The sequence below is a fragment of the Varroa destructor genome, unplaced genomic scaffold, assembly GCF_002443255.2.
Source record: "Varroa destructor unplaced genomic scaffold, Vdes_3.0 BEIS01000006.1, whole genome shotgun sequence".
Classification (NCBI taxonomy): domain Eukaryota; kingdom Metazoa; phylum Arthropoda; class Arachnida; order Mesostigmata; family Varroidae; genus Varroa; species Varroa destructor.
The window spans coordinates 15,302,511-15,313,668 of record NW_019211459.1 but is presented as its reverse complement, the minus strand read 5'-3'; the positions used below and the strand labels follow the sequence as shown (position 1 = coordinate 15,313,668).

Genomic DNA, 11,158 nt, shown 5'->3' with positions numbered 1-11,158 from the left:
TATATATATATGTATAGGATACAAATCTAGTGCATGTTTGTCCGGTATTCACGTTTCCATATAGTACGTGTGGAGCACTCCGTAAATAACGTCAGGTACGTCTAAATTTCTCTTGACTGTAACTAACACAGTATTTCGCTGAGACCGTCTTGGGGCTAAACACATGCGCAATTCCTGTAGATGCAAATAAATTGATGTTCTCCTGCGGTTGATTTCTAATAGGTTAGACTTAGTTTAAGTACATTGCAGTTTTGCACACTCTTAACCCCTACATTTGAATATTAACCTATATAACCACTGCACCAACTTCTAAATTCCACCATTACCGACTGTTATGAACATAATCTGTACATTTTTGACTTCGTATGCTGTCGCAATCTAAGCATGCATTACTCGTTTTTAACCTTGACTTCTTGACCTAATCCTCTCCGACGAAGGTCACTACGGTTGACCTTCAATTCGATAGACGCAGTCAGAGTCAAACGGAGTTTTGAAGGTCCTTAAGGCTCCCAAGGTTCTTAAGACAACCTAGCTGTACGCTGAATCACTGAATTTACGTTGCTTGATTGCCCTTAGAACATTTAACTATTTCGCCAACGAAACCTCACCTTGGATATCTAAAAAGACTGATTCGTGACGGAAGAATAACTGACTATTAGTTTGTACTGAGGTCCAGCAACTTTTGAAATGGGTACTGCCTCGAGCTCCCAGAACGTGGGCAGAATGACATCGTCAACAACGCTCCAGATAAATAACTCTATTACCGCTATTAATCCTTTTTTGAATGAAAGCAATTTGGCTTGTGTTGCGGAAGAGGTCAATCGAGAAGTCGACAGGATGTTGACGGGAATAGATTGTTAATAGCAACGTCAATAAGCACCAATACATCCTTTGAGACATATTCATAAAACCAATAGATTTTTAGGGTTAGGTATAGATGACACTAATTGGGTACAATTTGCAAACAAACTGTTTTTTTTCGTCCTTTGACGCTTCATAAAGGAACGAATGAGAAATTATAATCACCCCTTACCGTGAAAATATGTCTGCCAACAATTGGTTCATTTCGCTCACACCTACAAACAATTGTTTACTAAAATTCTGTGTTAGATCATGTATCGCGTACGATCAAAAGGATGTTCAGGTTATAAAGGCTTGCATAGTTGCATGAACATGTCTCTGGCTACATCTAAATCTTGTGATTCGCTATCGTCTCCTGCTGTAGCAGTCATTACTCAAACTAGGTCATATATTGGCGCCTGGTTGGATCAAGAACTGCTAATCCTTTATTTGTTTCACTTAAATTTGTTCTTTTTTATTATTATTTATTAGTATTATGAAAAAATATAATTATAAAAAAAACTGTCATTATTATTCAAAATTTACATTGCAGACGCCCACAGAAATAATTCGAATAGGACGCGAGTGTTCCAATATATTTTAGTGCCTTAGATGCCTCATTGAAGGTCTAAAGGGTAATTTATTGAGACACCTGTCAGCGGACGACTCATAGGTTCAAAATGGTGCCTAACTGGGTGCTATGGAGCTGCTTCACATACTGATTCGTAGGTGCATCAATAAAGGATCCATAATGAAGCGAAGTATCATTTCATCCTCAAATAGAAAAAAAAATGGTGATTAGAAAAATGGTATGTAAGAATGGCTTTCGCAACGTTATGTCGTCATACTGGATAAAAGATCAGAAGTGAGAACACATGCTGTGACCGTCGGAGTAAAACGGCAATCAGCCTGTTTGCGGTAGTCTGGTATTCGTTTATCTAGAGAGGTGTTGATTAAATCGCCCATAACATGGGAAGTCCCCAGTATTTTCTTCAGAAGCGCTCTAGACTGGTAACCATTTAAGGCCTCTGCGACGACTCGTATCAACGACAACCCGGCTACACAAAGTATTTCATTGTGCTTTGTTAGGCGACCGCACCTGTGCAGCACAATGTTCTAACAGGAGTCTACCATCCATCGCCAAGACTACGAATATCCGCCCATTACGAATATAAACAGAAAGTCTATTAATGGCATTGAAACTGAAATTTTCTTTACTTCAAATATTTAAGTAAAATCAATGATATTCTACTTAATCGACCGAGCTGTCCATATTGTATATATATGTTATATAATCTTTGACTATCTTCTTTATATGTCGCTTTGAGATGCTGTCCTACAGAATCCACCTTAGTCAATGCTTCAAGTTCTTAATAAATTTTCATTGACATTCAACCGTAAGTGAAACCCGCTACCGCTAACTTCAGTAACTGCGATTTCTATGTTTTACGCGTTTACATACAAATGGTCCTGCAGCCTTCTTTCAATGAACCCGCGCTCCGAACTGTACAATACATAATACCGTTTATGGTAAAGCGACACCACGCTAAGCGAGTGCGTAATACATGGCAAAAGAAAGACCAACAAACTAGCCTACTAATTTTTTTAACATGCGTATTTTTTTGACCTGCTATTTAGAAACAATGGAACCCACGTTGATTTCAATGAATTAGACCTATTTTCGGCATCCTCATTTACATTCGTGGAGTTATGATCAACCTTGTTACGCGCTATACCTCTGTGTTCTACACCGATAGACGATAGTACAATGAATTCCTTCACAGATTTAACTAAATTAATCAGTCCCAGCTATACCTTGTCACTTTTTATGATCGTATTATGTAAGCACGTTCATTGCATAGGAGATGCGACTATTATCGCCAGTTTGTACGTGCGTGTCTGCCGATCAACTCGTATCCTGACGAGGCTTGTGCTACTTGCAGGAAGAAAGACATTGTAGACCTGAAAATATACAAGTAGTATTCGAATTCCAGCAGTGATAATAATAACCAGACAGATTCTAACCTGCCATACTTCCAGCTGTTCTCTTCGTCGCCTAGACTAGTGAACCCGAATCGTTGGAAGGGTAAGCGCTGCGTGTGAACACTTAAGGCATTCTCACTGCGGAAGGCCACTGTGGGACATGCGACAGTGGCAGCCAAATTTCGAAAGCAGCTCACTGACACCGTCAACGAACGAATGCTCTCCATACTTCCTGTTGCCCCTTTCCTTTTGTTATTCCTTGTCGTCACGTTTCAGTCAGGCTTTTATCCAGGCAAGGCAGTTCCAATCTGAACAAAGACGATATATGCTATGCACATACAAAAACACAGTGTTCATTACGGTACTCACATATCCATCCACCATATTGTTGCGTCGCTTAGCATGGCCGCCGACGGTGTTATGCTACGCGAACTCGGAATTATCGGACATGCGATGCCTTATTTGTGGCCGTGTGTAACGGTAGCCCCGAGAGCAGCTGCGGGAGCGATGGTCAGTTCTATGAGAGAGTAGGCAAATTAGCTACAATACACCTCGTCGGTTGCCTGATTTTGCTTCAGGACACTGATCGTCCACTCTCAACAATACAGCGACCTAGCGAAGACTCGCTGTGATTTGACTTTGCCAATATCCGCGTCGTAATATAGGTACATCGCATACAATCACACACATAGACAGGGAGGCTAAGGGCTTGTCTGATGCACAAACAGATTTGCGAACTTACATTTCCGTAAACGCCAGTAGGTGAAACAATAGCAATAACAGCAGGCAAACATCCCGTCTGCGACCGATAGTCGCCGTGCGATAGATGGACGTGACAGGTGGCACAAACGTGGACGGATAGTTTAGCTTAAGAACGGTGCGTATAGTTTCATATACGAAAAAACTGCACCAAAAAACCGAAATACAGCAGACGTATCTTGTAGAGACCGTTGCCAGATTATGCTATGAAGCTGTATTAAACTATTATTATTGATTCTAGTACAAATCAAATTTGTATGCCATCGTCGGACTGCCTGACCTGAAGAATGGCTGCTGCGAGACTGTTGCCGTTGTTCACTGTTTCTGTTTTTGTTGTTGTTGTTTAGTCGTGGGTTCTGATAGGTTACCCGGGACCATCGTAGCCGAAACAGTCGGTCATCACTTATCATCGAGTCTGATAAGTCCTACTGCTCATAGAGGCACGAACTAGCCAGAATCATGGGTGCAGATATAGACCACTAACACCTCTAGTGAATACCGTAAACATTCAGTCGAGAGTCGTGAATTTAGTCAGCGAGTCCTTTCGTTAGGCTGAGAGCGCTGCGCCTGCCACGATACGAGAGTACCGTGTAACCGCGGAACTAGCTTCATTAATATCATCTATAAAGTCCGTATCGGTGGCGTCCGCAGCATCACCCAATGGACGCCGCCGGGTGGCAGCGCGACTTCTAGACGCCACGATGATTAGTATCTCGGTAGTGACTGCGCTAATAGCCGCGACAGTAACAGCGAAGGCGTCTAGCGATAGGATTCACGGGCTATAGGAGTTCTCGTGACAGTCTGGTAGAGTTGGCGTTCAATCTTTGTGCGCGCCCCTCATATTACATATAGATCAAGTATATAATTCTATGAAGTAGCGGAGATGAAAGCCGGCGAGCTGAGCGGCCACTACGCTCCTTAGAGCTGTTCAGCTACAAACGAATTAACGCACTCTATCGTGAAACCGAATAGCGCTAATGACGATGGGATGAAGATAATGGCCAAATGTAACGCGGCAGGCAAACGTTTCCACTGAAACGGAACGCTAAGTAGAAGCGGCGTGTATACTATATAACATACGGCGTTTTAGCATGACAAGGCAGTGCACTAGATAAATGAAGATGACCATTAAACAAATGCGCTACGATTTCGGCTAGCGGACCAGATCAGCTTAACTTTCATAGCAATGTAAAGAGAAGAAAAGGTAAATTAAATGCTAAGTGGCAAGCGGACCGATAGTTGTATACATATCATGTAAAAATAACCTGTCCCGCTGTACTTTTAGAAACGCACATGGAATATATAATGAGTAAGGGACACATAAAAAAAAAAGCTACCGCCTGTACAATTAGCTCAAGAACGGTCAGAAAGTCAGGCACTAAATTCTTGAGTCGTAGCAGATCTGGCTGGTAGTTCAAAGCGGAAAGTAACATTATGCTGAAATCTAACAGCGAACTGCATCATAATAGTTCTCGTTGTCATAGTTGAGCGTGATACATACTCCCATTGAAGTTCTGTAGCTGAATGAAACAAGGAACGCAAAATGCTCGCGTTACCGTATGAATGATCTATGCGTATAGCTTTACGAATATCTCAACGAGCAGCTTTGCAAATATGGAACAGTGCGTACGTCGTGGGCTATGAGCAGTAGTTACCTTCATCCAGCGATGCCTTAACTTTGCAGATACATCGTAAATAGAGATCGTGTTTGTGCTCGATAGGGTCATTGACGCCAATCATGTGTGCACTATACAAGTTTGCCAACAAAAACTATATACTCACTGAATAAAGACAAGATCGATTTTAGTGCAGTACGCGCCGTTTACCGTAGATTTACGTAATTTCTAAATAATACTGTTTGTTATTGTGCCGTCCACATACTGCTGTACGATCCGCTGCTATTCACAAAAAAAAAGGTCGATGTGTGTAAAATTTAACTGTAACAGCGACTAGTTCTACTACACACGTGGAAGACAAATTATTTTCGTTTCAAAAGCTGAGAAAACCGATTTGTTCGTTTGTTACTGGATGCTGAATAAGCAGATCGAGTCTTATATCATTTCAAAAGGAAGAGACGTCATCTTAAAGGAGGTGCACATATTTCAAAAACACGCGGGTTGTGGAAACCGCGATGCAGCATCATCTCAAAAAGAGCATCAAATTACTGCCAAAAATTTCCGTCAGGCTACTTTGAAATCAGCGGGTTCGTCAGCAGGCCGTCGTTAAAACCTAAGGAGACTTGTAAATAGTGTAATTGAGAAACTAGCTTATAATTTTTTCAACATCTTATAATTTACATTATATATCTTACATTTCTCATTATATGCTACCACATACACAACGGTACATCGCACGATGGCCTCGTACCAGGAAGACGCCATGTACAAATGCAGCTAAATTTGTGATAGACTGTAGAACGCTTGCATGCTCTTGGCAATCAAGGTGATTATTCATAGGTTTATGGAACAGACAAAAACCTTTTGCAATAACTGAAAGATCGTGATCGCGATAGTATTCCATTCGAAAACGTTTGCGTGATCTCTTCACTTCGATTTACTCGTCACGTAAACCTAATTTGTCGTACATCTAATGTGGTTGCTGATCCGGATGCAATAGTAATGATTTAGAAATAATACAATGACTTTAAAGCTTCTCTTTCTGCTCCTTTCCTGTAGTGGATGTCTCGCTTGTGACATTCTGGTGACTCCTTCAAGGTTGTGAGCTTGTCAAGGACAGCTTGTCATTATTTTCAGAATAGAGTACGTATTTATGCATATACACGTATATATAAGCAGATCACGTTGAAGCAAAGTAGAGGGGATAAGAACACTCACTGAAATGAATTAATACACTTCAAAGCAGCCACTGTACATGGTGACTTCTTTAATTCAAGAGGTGCAAGGTTCTCTAAAAACAGACCCCAAATTAATGAGGACAACAGAGAGGCCATAGCGGAGTAATCGAAGTCTCGCATTAAGGCATAAATTAAACTGAATATGGTACACATATATACTGGTAGAACAGATACGTAATAAGTAGCAACGACCAGCGAGGACTTACTGGTTTCGAAATTGGCAACCCATAACAACACCACTGAGTAACAGATAACCGATATACCCCTACCTAGTAGTGTATTGCTATATGTGCTACATTAAACTAACAGTGAATTGATTTCCATCAGTTTGACATAGGCTGACAGATAAGTCCAGTATCAAGAGTACTTTTAGCTTGCGGAGACAAGCATGCATCCTGTTATTCGAACGGCCCTTTCCCTGTTGGTGACATGTTTATTTTGGAGCGTCACAGTCGTGTGTACTATGATAATAGCCTGTAGAATCACGCGATTATTAAATTTATGATGGTAGTCGTTTAGTTCTGGGTCTCGCGACAAGCCCATTTAGCCTCCCCCCCCCCCCATACATGCAGGTGTGTAGATTGGTCTTGGGCTGCCAGAATCACTAAAAGCAAATGATCTGTTTGTAACAATTGGATCAACTATTTTGTCAAGCGGACTAAGGCAGCAGGAGAGCCATGAGTACAGGTGTGAGGCTGTCTGTCTGCCTTTTTGTCGGTCTGCACCAGTTTGCATAAGCTGGCTGAACCCCCACACTGACCATCACCATACGATTTGATATGTTGACTGAATTTACACGTACACAGTTGCGCAGGATTACCTAGTTAACCAGCTAGTTCGATTAATAAACTTGATCATGCGAAATGGTTATGATTTTTTCTCCGGTGATAGGACCAATTGCTGTTGGTCTGTCGTATTTAGTGCTAATTAAGTAGATAGACGGAGCATCATTGGCGATACTAACGTAACAGAAAGATAGGAAATTAATATGTAGTGATGCCATCGATTGATTTGTTGTAGAATTAGCTTCGTTTTGTCAACTGCAAAGGCGGCGTTGCATGTGGGACTCGCTAAATCCTAAATACAGGATCCGCATGAGAGCCTTCATAGGAGCGCTATTTATTACGCCTCATGGTATAGCTTTGAGTTTTTACTATAGTTCAGTCAAAGGCCACTACACTAACTAAAATGAATAACAGATTGTCACCAGCGTCTTTACAGTTAACGCGATTAGAAATGAGCGTGGTTGGAAAAATCAAACGCGAAATAAAACACAAGTCGTAAGGTAAGTTGTTCCTGTGATATAAAGTTCCGTGACTCGCAGGAAACAATGTTAGTAGCATGACCATGCATGTACAGTGATGTAGTACCAGTGTTCGATAGCCTTCTCTAAGCGAAACAAGTTTCAAAACATTGATCATGGTCACTGGTCTAACCCCAATTAAAAACCATATAGTCAAGGGCTATTTTTCGCTGAACGTCCTGAATACGCATCGTCCAAAAACCGCAAGCAGTTTATAACGCTAAGGCCGCGCGACACACGATTCTTCACCTCAAAAGGGAAAATGACCACCTATAACGGGACTCCCTCGACACCATAGGGTGGCTGTTAATTCTGCATTTAACTGTTATACTACAAATTGGCTGCCTCTGTGGGTACTTCCTCCACCACTTCTGAGGCCATTGTAATAGCAAAGGCACAATTAAAGAAAGAACGATTACGCTAAAGCTTTATCCGATGTCCTCGGGACGTTAAGCTCCCGCATCGGCTTGGGCCGAAACGGAAAAACAATGTATATTATGAACTGGTAAGCGTGCGTGGCAGGTCGAGAACGAAAAGTCGAGAGGCAGAGACGGCGGAACGTACCAAATTCACGTGTGCCCTAGTCATCAGCAGACAATGAAAGGCTACGATGTGACTCGGGGAAAAAGATCTTCAACTGAAAGAATGGAAAAACATCTTTCCAGAACCAAAATAATATCATACTTTCTCATAGCGCTTTTTGCGGCAATTCGACCTACTCAACGACAGGTGTTGTAAACACAAGCAAAAGAAACACCAAATATCTAAATCCGTAGGAGCGTATCGAATCTACTCAACACGTAAATTCTTACTCTTTCTCAATATTAAAAAGCCGCATTCAGGTCTGAGACAGGTATTTCTGTCAAACACTTTGGAAGAGCAATTTTAAACAAAAATAATAAACATAATTAATCTGTGACTCAATACTGCAATCACTTACTATATATACACTCAATTAACATATCTTCTGAAAAAAACTAATAAGTACAGGGTGCATAAATATAGGAGATTCAGGGTAAGGATTAGCAGTCACTGTGAGTGTTCATTACGAAAAGTTTAAGGTAGCACGCCTGGTCAAATATAGACCGCTAATATATTTATGCAGGTATATGAACGGCGTATATGACAGCAGGAAGATACGACTACCAAAAAAAGAACGTTCAATAAAAGAATTATCAGGTGGTGTTTCCTAACACCTGTGACGTATGGATCAACACAGCGATCGTTTGCGTTGACGTTATCACTCATAATAATGATCCACATTATGAGTGGTTACAGTATGTCATCATACGGAATTATTGTTTCTATACATGCCATATGGTTTCGCTAACATCGAAAACTCGTTTGCTGATGGAATAAGCGGGGTTACACTGTAATGACGGGGCCAGCGGCATACGATAATAATGTCTGTAGTGATTAGAAAAATGTTTAAGCTTTTAGTTGAGTTTGAAAAGAACGGACCACGATCTCTTGATTTTCAGTAAGTCATTCTTCGTGCGACCATTTAGCATTGCGTAAGGCTCTTAGTTCCGATGACAGACCAACAACTTGCCGCGACACTTTCTAGCATGCTGACAACGTAGCCTTCTTGGCGCTAGTACTACAAACTACGAAAAGATACGAACCACTAAAATGAACAGATAAAATGGAAACAACAATTTATGACCAGATTATGGGTGTAGTATATAGCTGAAGGTAACTAGGGTTCTGGGTAGGTTTTATCTGATGCTCGCAAGTGTCGTACCAGTGTAAATATGGACGGCTATCTATATACCTCTACGCCACAACTCAATAAAGTCATGTTCACCTTGCATCACGCTTCCGCTTGTCTATTATTGCCGACGAGCAATGAAGTATTATTTTAAAAAACCATATGTAACTATTTCCGTTAACATACATGATATTTTATACAAGATTTATATAAGATATTAAAAACATAGTTCGATGTATGTAAACCTCCTTATAAAATTTTTACACTCCACGGTATCGGGTGCGTTGTTTGCCCTGTCATATTCAAAGATCAAGTACTTTCAAAGATTCCTCTCTCTGACTCGAATTACCGACCACAGAACTGCTACCTATATTAGTAATAGCAGTGGAACGCATGAACTGCCCCGCGATGCTCTAACCTACAGCGCCAAACAACGGAGGCCTGTCGTTAAAACCGGACTGCTGCTGTATCATATATGGAACGTTCTTGACGCTAGTATGAACTAGCGCCCACACAGAACTACGCTAGAACCGTAACGTTTCTCCAGTTACTTTGTTTCTATTTATAACACCTCCCTCTATTAGGCCTACAAATGTAACAGATATAGATGTATTATATTCAATAGATTTGTGTTATATCTATAGGCATGGAGAAAGCGAAAAAAAAAAATCCTATTGTTTATCTCTTTAGAACAGCCTCAAAAAAAGCACTATACGGATATAGATATAGTCCTATAGCTACATACCTTGAGAGCCATTGGCGTGTTTTCACGCTAGTGGCAGGTTGGTCTGGGTTTCCGTCTGTAGAGTTGCACTCGCCGTTACAAGTACACTAAATATTAAAGGCAACTCTGATATTCAACACAGATCTCAGAGGCGATTTTTGGCCTCACTACAGAAAAACCTGTAGGAACATCATTTCATCGAGTTCCTAAGTGGCGAAGTGCAGAGGACGGATGAAGCATTGCCCCGATGGGGGGTCCTTGAAGGACTAAAACGAACCGAACAAGCTAAGCTATTAAGCGTCTTTTGTTGTCTTCTTTTTTCTCACTGTCGCTCATTATCTCTGTCCGTCTACGGTGCTCCGAGGTCGCTAATGTTGAAAACTGCGAGAACGATAGAGAGAGAGCTCACTTGCGAAATTGATCCGTACTGTCTTTTGCTGTCTCTGTGTATATCTGCCTGCTGCTGATTTACTAATTGTTTCTTCTCAATGCTCGCGGAGCACTGGAAGTTCAAAATAAACGTTTTTTCGGTTTCTCCTACGAGAAGAGCACACACAGACTCACATACTGGTGCTTCTCGTTCTTTCACTCACTCACCTTCACGGTCATTAGCACATCTTATACTTAAAAGAGGCGTTAAATGCCCATTTTCGCCGCCAACTGCATCTTCGATTGTGTCTTTGCTGATGCCATCGGTGGCGGCCGAGATCTTCGTTTGTGGCAGAAGTCGCTCTCTTGGTTATTCAGCATAAAAACACAGTGGAAGTTTTTTGCTTCCCGTTGCACCCTGTAGGTGCATAGTCGTCGCCGAGCAGTCGGCCAGAACTGATTCGCAGCTGTCTGTGATGCAGAATATGTCGTTGCCTTAAGACGAATGATGGATTTTAATTGAGTTCCATAGATTCCGATAGACGAATGCACATCAAACGTACATGGTCACAATTAAGTTGTTAAAGCTCATTGGTTATCCGATTGACTCGGCGG

At 41.4% G+C, this 11,158-nt stretch overlaps 1 protein-coding gene across 1 annotated transcript in view; it reads right to left on the bottom strand.

The window, feature by feature from the left end:
• The window catches only part of NFAT (nuclear factor of activated T cells 3), a 44,781-nt gene extending 34,500 nt beyond the window's left edge, over positions 1-10,281 (bottom strand). Inside the window, exon 1 of the mRNA XM_022810189.2 lies at positions 10,196-10,281. The gene's annotated coding sequence lies outside the window, so the exon portion shown is untranslated. The remainder of the gene's footprint in view (positions 1-10,195) is intronic.
• Positions 10,282-11,158: the final 877 nt, after the last annotated feature.